Source organism: Neltuma alba, unplaced genomic scaffold (genome assembly GCF_004799145.2).
Source record: "Neltuma alba isolate B1F8T4 unplaced genomic scaffold, ASM479914v2 tig00010438_pilon, whole genome shotgun sequence".
NCBI lineage: Eukaryota > Viridiplantae > Streptophyta > Magnoliopsida > Fabales > Fabaceae > Neltuma > Neltuma alba.
In genome coordinates this window covers 52,870-65,601 of record NW_021635334.1, presented here as the reverse complement: position 1 = coordinate 65,601, position 12,732 = coordinate 52,870, and positions in this window count along the sequence as shown.

The window sequence follows — 12,732 nt, the reverse complement described above, 5'->3', positions numbered from 1 at the left end:
TTTTGCATATAGTACTTTGCCGACACATATTGCACAGTGTATCTAATCATTAACAAAAGCAAACGAAGTCCATAATTCAACTAAAAGCCTTTTCGTAACACCCTCTCGATCTCCTTTTTATTTCTTTAACTCTAACTTTAGAGTTTTAGTTCCATAACTTCTAAAATTATTTTCTTACAATTTTCCCATCTAAAATGTCATTCTAAATTCGTTGGAGACATTTAAATTAACTGATTTTCAGCTCTCTTAATCTACTCTTTCCTTGACAGAAATTCACATAAATAAATTAAAAGCATCATGTTTTGCTTTCTCATGATGCTAATACATTATTTCAAGCAAGCCATAAATGTCATCCAATCACCATTTCATCCTCTAAACATCAAACCCTAATATGTCTATAATTACAACACCACTCAATTATTAGGTTTTAAGATTCCTTAACTCATCATATGATAATAAAATCATCAATACAAACTCAAGCTTCCATATATATGCACCTATAATTTCCCTCTGTCTAGATTAGTTTTCTTGGTTTCCCAACTCTTGCTTCACATGAAACTCCTCTTCTGCCCAACAACAAAAACTAATCTGCAGAAAATTATGGTGTTAGGGACATAACAAGGGAAGGAAACATATCTAAGAGTAAGACTGATTAAGCTATAGGAAAGTTACCTATCAGTTTTTTGGGAATTTATGTCAAGCAGCTTGATTTAGTCCTTTACCCTTTGATACCTTATTTCGATCATTACACAAATATGACGAATGATTTTCTTGGAATGGAAAAAAAATTTTTAAACCAAGTTTAGTTTGTTGTTATTGCTAAACTGATGACCCCAAAATTTTGATGAAAATTTTTTGGTTGTTGCTGGTCTAGTGACAATAGCATAGTCAAAACTCTTTTCAGTTTTATATTCAAAATCTAGAGAGGTACAATTACTTCACCAAAAGTATTTAAGCATACCACTTTAAAAAAAAAAAGATACTAATAAGTGGAAATGATTAAAAACATATATGCAAATAAAGTCGAGGGTATATCTCAATTTACCGAAAAAGAGCAAAACTCTATTACCTTACTGCAGAGAAACTTTCAATAATAATTTTCCCATTTTTTCATAAAATAAAGAGGGTATATTGTTCAATGGTACCATATGACGGCATTACCGACCTAAATGATTAAAAAAAGTTTCTTTCGAATGAAAAACAAAAACCCTCAACTATATATGCAAAAGGATGATTTTGTTATCACTGACTTTTAATTTATTAAAATCTAACCTAAGTTTAAAAAAAAAAAAGTTGATGTTTAGGTCTAGTGAGTTGAAAATTTTGAATTAGATCTATAGTACTTGGAGTTAAATTATTTTTCAGCCCAAATGTTTTTATCTTGTTCGGGGTATAAAATTATAAAACTTGCATACTCTACTTTTAATTTCCCCAGTAACGTGCCAACGCCCCTAGATAATAAAAGGAATCATACTGAATCCTTTAATAAGTAATTTCTAAATTTTATCTCTACAAAATTAACTAATACCCTGATATAGAATTTATCTCTACTTATATTTGCAGTGCATTTTTCTTTTATATTTACAAGTTAATTAAAATTGACATTTGAATATATAATGCATTGTAAGCAAACTACAAATGCTATTTAACATGTGACATTATGTTTAGAATTTCTGTTATGATCTCTTCCAAATATTGTATATACTAACTACTAGCCAATATGAAAAAAATTCTAGCTCTTCATACTCTTTTTGGGACCAATCGAGTCATTTTCATCAAATAAATCCCAGCTGGAAAAACACTATCTATATTCATCAACCATACATTTGCACGAAGGGTAAGAAACGTATTTCTTCAGTAAACTACGTTTAATATCTAAATCAATGACTAAGTCTTGCAAATAGCTAAGGATCAAGCTAGGTACGCCAACAAGCCTGAATTTTATTTTATTTTTTAATCAGGATTTCATTTATTAAATGTATTTTTATAATAAAATATAATGAATACACAAGAAGTCCACATCAATTGCCCATCCAAATTGTACTATAAATAATATTGCAACCATAGTCAGTGATTTGCATCATCAAAAAAACACAAATAAGTTTCATCAGTTTAAACAATGTCCTCTAAACACTTGTTGCTGGTGTTCTTTCTTGGAGTGTTGCTTCTCATCACTTCGAGCTTTGCAAAAACTGATAAGCCTGAAGTTGCAAAACCACAATATGTTGCCGGTGGATCACCGTGGGACCGACCGCCTGACGGACCTCCGATTTGTGATTTAACTGTTGTTGAGAATATTGAGTCACCGGTGCCACCTTTAAATGATGAAGGTCTTCCACCACGCAGCTCTAAGCCACGAGGAACCAAATCTGTTCAAGCCACCTCTCAAACACAAGGAACCAAATCTGTTGAGAATAGGGCATCACTATCATCACCTGATGATGATGAAGGTGAAGTGTGGATATAGCAGCACACTTTTAAAACCCACCTAGTTATATGTGGAGACTGCCAAGTTATTAGCCCCTATATACTTTTAAGAATAAGGCAATATCATAAGCTTGATTATGTGTGTGTGTGTATATATATTTGGGTATTATAAAAATAAAGAGTGTATATTTCTCTCCATTGTTTGCCTTCTTCTTCGCCAACGCTGTTTTATGTTGATCTTATAGTTTAGTATGCTTTCCATATATTAAAAAAAAGTAGAAAGCAGAAGGTGGATATATGAGAAGTTTGGAGCATATATACGCGTCGGATTTGTTTGAAAAAACAAATGTTGATTCTGGATTATGTCTCAGGGCTTTTTTTTTTTGGCGGGGCATTTTTTGAAAGCCATTGTCAATTCTAGGTCTTCTTTTATTGTCAGTGTTTCATTATTAACATTCACGACGTATTGAAGAGACATTCAAAGAAACAAAGCCATTTGGTAATTAAGGTAAATAAAGAAGAAATTAAAATATATATTCTTTTTAGCTTTCATAAGGACATCAATGTATCTAAGAAACAAAACCGAGATTTGTACGCGAAACAAGTGCTAGAGAAATTTTAATTGTTAGGTCACTTTATATTATTCCTTTTTAGTATTACAGTGGTAATTGACTACCAAAAAAAAAATAGTGTCGTTAATTTGTAAAGCAAGTACTATTATATACATCATATAACAGCAACAACAAAATCTTATGCCACTATATGAGATCAACTACATAAATCGCGCAGCACTATTAAGCTCTATTAACGAAAGATCTCGCTTAGTAATTTCATTGATACATCATGAGAGTGGCCCTGAAAAATGTTTGCAAATAAAAGTGAGTTTCAATTTTTTTTATGTATGAAATTGGATGAAATATCAACGATTTTGGGGTTTGGAACAATTTAGATATGATGAAGTTTGTTCAGCCTTACTAATTGCATGGAAAACTTTATGGCTTTTGAGTAATCATAGACATTTATGATTTAATTTAATTTTTTATATATTGTAATTAATTTTTATTTTAATAGATACGTAATTTAAAATAAGGAAAATCTTATAACTAACACTACTTTAAAGAAATAAATTTATCATTAAAAAATTTCATATTAAAACTTTTAAATCTAAACCATTCATGTCAGATTTTAGATGGTCTAGATTGTATTACAACAATGAGGACATGATGCTCATCGATATGATGAGTACCAAATGAAGCCCCTTCTTATGGCCATGGTTACATGTGAGATGTATGATTGAATTAATAGCTTTGTTTAGGGATTTAGGGGTCAGTAATTCCTTGGAGAGGTCCAGGTTGATAGCTTAATCTCAATTGAATAGGTAGGTGGTGATTAAAAGTGAACTAGCGGCTGAAATTATTTTTATGGTACTAAAAGTGATTGCCTACCCTATTCCCGTTGAGTCCGGATGGCATTGAGGTTGGGTCAATAATCTAAATAAGGTTGGTTCAATAATCTAACTTAGTTACAGTAGACTCCAAAATTACAAGTATAACTATGAAAGCTTAGGATATCATCACTATAGGAGCTGTTAATTACATTTATCATCATATCACTCCACTCCACTCCACTCACTAAATCGAGAAAATTCATAAACAAGTATAGGTTAGCCTAGCTTAGTTTAGAATAGCAGCTCATTCCATGCACTGTTAGTTAATTTGTAATTATCACTTAATTACATTTGGAACTTGGATAGGCAGGCCCGCCAATTAGTGAATCCACCTAGGTTAGCACTGCTGTATTGTATTATTAGTTTAACATTTATTTGATAGCCCCACCACATAGCCTTTCTGTGAGGAATGGCCCAAAATATTTTCTGGTGATTTTCTTTAATTATTTTGTGTATGAGAAAGTTTATAGATGAAATCTCATACTACTTCCACTCCTTAATATAAGAACTAATTGACTAATTTAAGTAGATTAAGAAAATTTATTAAATTAGTTATTTGTAATAAATATGTATTATCTTTCTTAAAATACACTTGCTAGTCATGTGTATTAACTAAAACTATCATTTGATAGAATATTTAATAGTGCAACTACTATTGAAGTTTTATATTTATAATCAAACTAATTATTAAACTAGCTCTTATATTTAGTATAAATTACCCATGTCCATTTGGCGGCCACTAAGAATCAGAAAGTAAAAAGGAGAAATTGGTATATCTTTCTCAAGTATATGCATTGGCTCTCTCTCTTTCTCCCTCTCTTGCTTACAACGTCTTTGACTCGGACCCTCATGGATTGGGTCTTGGATATTGGGTTGGAGGTCAATACTATGTGGCTCAAAATCGGAGAAATATTACCTCTAATTCTTAATATAAAATTTATTTAATTAATTTTAGTAAATTAAAAAATAGTTAAATTAGTTATTTATTAAAAATATATGTTAGTTAATTTTTTTAAAATACCATATTAAATCATCTGTATTGAAAATATCCCTTGATGCAAACTTTTTTAACATTATTGGCAATCAATAAGGATAGTTTGAAGGGAAAAAAAATATGAGGGACAAAATAGAATAAGGTATTATTTTTAGGATTAAACTCAACCCTTCAAATTAGCTCTTATATTAGAGACTAGATGTAGTAATAAATTATAGCTTTTAAAATTTTTTACAATTATTTATATTTATGGTTGTACAAATTGGTTTGAATAGTCCATTTTAATATTTTCATTAACACTTTTTGTTGAAAAATAATTCTTATAAAATTATAAGACAAATCTGATCAATAATTGAATTATCATGTTGTTATGAACCGATCCCTTCCACTAGACTCAACCCTATGTTGATATGGTTATGGGAAGTTAGGAGCATACAATTGTCATTTGTTTGAAGAACTAATGTTGATTCTTGATTGTGTCTCAGATTTCTCTCTCTGTTTTTTTTTTATGCGTGGGATTTATTAAAAGCCATTGTTAATTCTAGCCTAGATCTTATTTTATTGTCACTATTTCATTTCCAAATATTAACAACTACTATATATGAATTGAAAAGACATTCAAAGAAACAAAACATTTAGGTAATTGATATAAATTAAAGAATAAAATTTATATTTTTACATGGCTATCGGGTCAGATTTAGACAATTTGGCTAATGATGATGATGATGATGATGAGAAAGCAGAAGATGGTAATTGACTACCAAAAAAATCCTACCTGCTTTGCCATTTATAAGAGACACTTCTTCAAAATGGCATGTTGCTTTTTATAAGAAACACATTGGAGATGTTTTGACATTTAATGCTTTTTTTTTCATATTTACTTTTAATTAATCATATGTCTCTCTCATCTTCTTTTTTTCCCTTACTGTCTCTCATTTTTTTCACTCATTTTCTCTCCCGCCCACAATTTTCATGAATAAGGGCTTTCTTAAAAAATAAATTACATTTTTTCCATATTTATTACTTCTAACTAATTTTAACCAATTTTTTTTTTATCAATGTGATTTGGTTGATCATCTCTTATATATAAAAAGCAATGGAGGGAGTAGAGTGGCAATTACTTTGTGTTTAACCGTAAATTTTATCGTGCCGGGTCCCGGAAACATAACTTTCTCATATGATTATAGTTTTGTGTGATGTCAAAGGCTGTAACATATATATATACATATAAATATATGTATATATGTATATGTATATGTATTTTATATTATAACCTTTTCTGTGGACTTGGAGTCTTGAATAATTTTAAACGGAGTTTTGTAGCCCGAATTATTATTGTTTGAAATTTGCTGTTTAGATCGTATAATGCTATTTGATGACACCAATGGGCCATGAATTAATTGATTGCACATGGAAAGTCTCCCCCCCCCCCAAAAAAAAAACTTTGGTAGAGATTGATTGAAAGTCATTGTCGATTTAAGTCTTCATTATATATTTTTTTTGGCCAGATTATTATATTATATTATATCATATCGTCTCTTTTCCATTACCAAAGGTAACATTTATGGGGAACTGAAGGGATATTTTGTGTGCATATGTATATTTAAATTGTAAAAAAAATCAAAAAATAAAGTCACCTTTTGATATTCCTTTTGAAAACGACTCACAAATAAATAATTATTTAGGCATAGCAAATCATTTGAAGAGGGGTCCAGATACTCTCTTTTTTTCATTTCTCATTTTCTTCTCAAAACTTCACATTCACTCTTAAATATAGATGAATAAATCCAAACTGTTAAAATTTGATATGCATCGCGCATGACTGCAGCATAGAAAAAATTGAAAAAAATTTAATTTGTAAAATGTTATGATAATAATAATTTTATAAAATATTAAATCTCAACCATTTATTTATTTATTGATCTATTGATTCTGGGACGGAATAAAGAAATTGAAAGCATCTTCTTCCTTGAAAGAGACGTATGAGACTTTAATATTTTATTTGCAATCAACAGTCATATTTTTCTAGACCAACAATAATTAAAATTATCTTAGAAAGCAAGCGTCATTTCTCCTTTTAAGAATTGCATGTAGGTATTCTCGGTTTAGGAATTTTTGGGAAAATGTGTACGCAGGTATGATTATACTAGTGGCGGAGCCAAGACCCTAAAAGTTTTAAGGAATAGTAATTTAATACTTTAAAATGAATTATATTAGGCCTTAAAAAGTAGTAATAGAAGTATAATGAGCATCTTTTTTCTTTTTGGAAATTTATGTTGAGCAGATTGATAAAATTATTGGCATCTTATTATATCGTTCATTAAACAAATATGATGAAACTTTTTTCCTTGGATTTGATGGCAAGTCTTTTTACAATTTTTTTTAGTTTGTTGTTGCTGAGGAGACAAGCAAATTTAATTTTGATGACAAATTGTTCGTTGTCGCTGATCTGATGACAATTTCAAACACAAGCTTCAGTTTAGCAATGTCCTCCAAACACTTTTTAGTGTTCTTTCTTGGAGTGATGCTTCTCATCACTTCAAGCTCTGCAGATTATAATCAGCCTAAAGTCACAGACCCACAATATGATCTTGACTACCCACCAGCTGATAATGATAATGAGTTGCAGCCAGTAGTAGCTTCTATTGAAACTCCATCACTTCAAACTCAGAAGCATGAAGTTGCACATGAACCACAATATGATCTTGACCACCCAAGAGGTGATAATGATAATGAGTTGCAGCCAATAGTAGCTTCTGTTGAAACTCCATCGCTTTGAACTTACAAGCATGGAGTCGCCGATGAACCACAATATGATCTTGACCACCCAACAGGTGATAATGATAATGAGCTACAGCCAACAGGAGCCTCTGTTGAAACTCCAACAATTGGAGAGCAATCTCATTCCAATGCAAAACATGAGATACCACCCATTCATGTTATTATTAAGAAACCACTTGTGTACAAGCCATAACACTCTTAAAACCCACCTAGTTATGTGTGTGCGTGGAGATACACAAGCTATCAGCTATAATACCTAGAAAAATAAGGGAACCAGTTTCGGTGCTCATCCATTTGATGAGCACCATAAGCTCATTAGATCTGAACCGTCTATATCTCATTTGAACGGTCCAAATTTAAAATCTTTAATTAATTATTTTTAAATAGAATAAACTATTTTTTGAAAGAATGATAGTTAAGAGATCATTACTATTTTAGATTCTATACATATTAAAATAATTATTTTGAATAAATAAAAATAAAAAAGAAATCAAATCTAAATCACCCAAATGAGATATAAATAGTTCAAATTTGTTGAGTTTATGGTGCTCATCAAATGGATGAGCACTGAAATTGGTTCCAAAAAATAAGAGGGTATCACAAGGTTTTATGTATATCAATCTTGCTATTATAAAATAAGTGAGTATCAATCATGAGATGCTATGCATATTTTGGTGTTATACAAATAAGCAAATGTGTGAAGGCGTTATTTATATGTCTCAACCTAATTATAGGAATTGATGGTAGAACATTCTATAATCTTAAAATTAAATGCAATACTCTGAAAAATAACAATAGAGGATAGAGATTCGGAATCGAAACAAAAATATTTTTGAATCTTCTCTAAGAGCATTAAAATCCTAATTAACCGTTATCCCATATTCCATCATTTTAATTTGAATTGTGATGAAGTTATATGAATGATTTGGGTGTTTGGAACAATTTATATATCATGAAATTCATTTTGCGTAGCTTTTTTTTTTTTTTTTTATATGATTATCTAATGAAGTCAAATTCAAACACTGCGGATCTAATTGTAGATAGCTCCTCCAAAGACGTATTCTTTATTCACATGGATACGAGCTTGAAACCTTGTGTTTAAGCATCAAAGCCCCTTCTATTAGGACTAATACTCGTTGTTTATTTTGCGTAGCTAATTGCATGAAAAACTATGGGTTTTCGGCACTCATATAGATTTATGGTTTATGGGTTTATGTGTGTACATAGTATATACTGTTGTAAATTGGATTGGATGTACTGGATGTGGCTCAAGACCTATTTTGTGTATGATGTGTACCCATTTGACACCATCAAGCAGCAACTTTGAGATTTAAGTGAAATAGGAAAAGAGTCGAGTAAGAAGTAAAATTCTACAACATATTATATAAAAACACTCTACATTTATGAGAGAAAAAGAGAGCCACAGATTAAAAAGACAATCTCTCTTTTTTTTCGGCTTGAAAAAAGCCACCTGAATTATTCAATAAAGATTTGTAATTCTACTGTTTAAGTGCTTTTGCAATCATAATTAAAATATCAGCTTTTGGCTCATAAGACAGATGAGCCAAAAGCTAATATAAGCATGCCAAAAATTTCAGAACGTGCTTATGGGTTCAATATACTATTTTTGAATACCTTAAACGTGGCTCCAAATATACACTTAGTGTTTGGAAAACCCCATAATTAATTACAATAAAAAGCTCTTTTATATTTTGGTATGCATGCACATGTAGAAATGGTAAAGCTGGATGATCCATGGACTATGAGCCAGGTCGCCGCGGGCTAGAGCTCGTGCTGGAGCTTGCTTGTCAAGAGGTGAGTTGGTGGGTTGGTCTACCAACCTCTCCCTTTTTCCAAAAACATTTTTACACATACATTTTTAAATTTAAATTATAAAATTTTTATAGGCTAAATTCTTCTTTTTTAAATTTTCATATAATTAAATAATTAAATTAATTTCAAAACTTAAAATATAAACATGTAACTCGTTTTTAATAGTTACTTTGCTAATGCAAAAATGATAAAACAAAAAAAAGATACATCAAAATTAGAATCAAAGTCTCTAACAATATACAAAGTTATATTTAAATTGAGTGAAAATAATAAAACTTTTAATTATTAAAATTGAAATATGAATTGTGAAAAAAATTAATAAAAGGGGTAGCTGCAGGTTGGCATCTTGGCCAGCTGCGAGTTAGTGGGTTGCAGGCTGAAAACAACTGCAGTAAAATGAGCTCATATCTTGCCAACCCAACTCATTATTTTTGCGAGTTAGCGGTTGGGTCAACGAACGAAACCTATATTACCACATCTATTTGACACATAGTAGCAACATATCAAGAGTTAAAATGTAAATTTATTCTGAAGTCACAAATACACAATTGGAAGTTGGAACATAACGTTCATTTGGATGTAAAACTGTTAATGAAGATTTCAAAGGGTGCGAAAATCATTTCATTAATGTTTAGGTCTAGTATTGTGTCTATTATATTATTTCAAAAAAAACTACATTTTTTTGGGTAAAGGAAAAACTACTACATTTTTTATTGTAAACAAACTATAAATGGCATTTGACATATTATATTATATTATATTTAGAATTTCTGTCTTCCAAATATTGTATATTGTAATAAACTTATGAAAAAAATCTAGCTATTCATATTCTTTTTGGGACCAATCGAGTCATTTCCATCCAAAAAGTCCCACAAAATATGTTTGTGTGTGTGTGTGTGTAAATCTAAATCAATGATTAAGTCTTGCAAGTAGTACAACCAAATAAAGAAAAATATGCGTTCATGCAGTACAAATATAGCGACTGAGTACATCTGCCAGCCTGTACTCTTTTTTTTTTTTTTTTGGAAGCACACAGGATGGCCACACCACTTGGCCACCCGAGTTGGAGCTCATAGTCTATGATTTGCATCCACATCGCATCCCATTTTGATATTTCCTTTAAATGTAATTGTAATAATTGTTTTTTTTTACCGAAATTGTAATTAATTGTTAATTAGATAGAATACATCAGAAGATCGGATATTAAAACTTGCGATCAGGTATCTATAATATCTTGGAAATACCCCCTCAAATCTTATTATAAGAAGCTTTTAACTAATTCACCGTGTACCAACAAAAATATTTAAAAGCAATAAATTTATTATAAAATTCAAGTGATTTTGAATAGTGAAAATCCTTTTTTTTTTTTTTGGTCAGAGTGAAAATCCTAATTAAATCTGCTTGAAATATGAAAACTCAAATTAAGACTTACACTTTTAACAAATTCCTAATTATTCTAAGAAGCCTTGTTAAGAATTTTTTTAATGTTGTTTAAAGAATAAAATGCCCTTTTATTATTTAGAATAAACCATGAAAACTTGAGATCATATAGTATTTATTTATAAAAATGTTTTACATAAGAAAATTTGGAAATCCTAAGAGCCAAAAATTGACACTGCATAATATAATATTTTATTCTAACTCTAATATATTGATAAAAAATTTATGAGAACAGGGACTTTTTTTTATAATGAGAACATGGACCTTTTTAATTACTTGATTCCAACACCATTAAATTTTTAAAAAAATTTCCTTATAGTTAAAAAATCAAAATCTTAGGGCCGGTTTTTTTTTTTCCCTCAAAACAATTTTATACAATTGTTTTTTAAACCAATTTTTGTAAACAAAAAAATCTGTTTGGATAATTATTTTAAAAAATTACATTTGAAAATAAACATATTGAGACCGGAGGATAAAGCTTCAATTAGAACTCATGACGTAAGCTGAGAAAAAGCCATTGAGTAGAGAAGAAGGGTTTCCCAATTTTTTCAAACAAAAAATAAGAAATGCAAAAGCAAAAACAACAAAAAAAAAACAAAAAATTGTTTTGGTTTTTTAGTTTTTTAAAACAGATTTTTGTTTTTTTAAAGATATTTAACTAAAAACAAATTACCAAACAATTTTTTTTATTTTTAAAAGTAAACAGCTCTTTTCAAAACAAAAAACCAAACAAACCCTTAATGTATTAGTAAATTTCAGCATTAAATTTGTCTTTTTTTTCTTGAGTACTTTGCTATATCAGTCATATAGTCATATAGACGTTCTCATCACATTATATCTTATAATCTTATTACAAAAATTCATACTAATAATTAATAGGAACTTGTACTAGAAATCTAAATTTTTTTCAACTTTTGATGGGACGGATGGAGTAATATAAAGTGCTTAATATAAATTTATACAAAAAATCATACATTTTAGTCTTTTAACAACAAATGAAGTAAGAATGTGTGAAACTGATGGATCATCTGAATGCATCTCAAGAAAAAAGAAGCTAGATCATAAATTGATTGAAGCAATTACCAATTTGCTAACTTAGAAAGGCATTTTAGTCTTTTAATAATATTTTTTTAAAAATCTCTAATAAGGCCTATAGGTCTAATTAGGGATTTGTTAAAAGTGCAGACCTTAATTTAGATTTTGATATTTCAACCAGATTTAATTAAATTTCTCCCTTTTGAATATTACCCTAGTTAGCTATATTAAATTCTAACATCATATTAATTTCTATTCTTTCACTATTTGTATTAAATATAGAAATATTATAAATATTTAACCCTCATTAAAACTATAAAGATCTTACAAAAAGGCCAAACATTTTTTCTAAAATGGGTCCTATAAAAAAAAAACTGGAGGATGTAGTCATTTAGACAGCTGCAAATATTGGAAGATAGGTTCAAAGAATCTCATTTTCTTCTTTTTTTCCCCCTCTTTTTAGAATCATATATTCACCCTAAGATCAAGAAAATAAATGGTTCATAAAAAAATAAATAGTTGAAATTTAACATTTTATAAAATTATCATTATAAATTTAAGCCCTTATAATTTGACATACACAGCACAATTCATAAATGCAATATAGAAAAATACAAAAAATTAATTTATGAATAACAATACTTTTATAGAATATTAAATAATAATAATTTTATAAAATATTAGATCTAAAATATTCTCTTTTGATCTAAAGATAAAGATGAGATATTGAGAAGAAATAGAGAATGAAAAAATGAAACCATCTGCATCCTTTTGT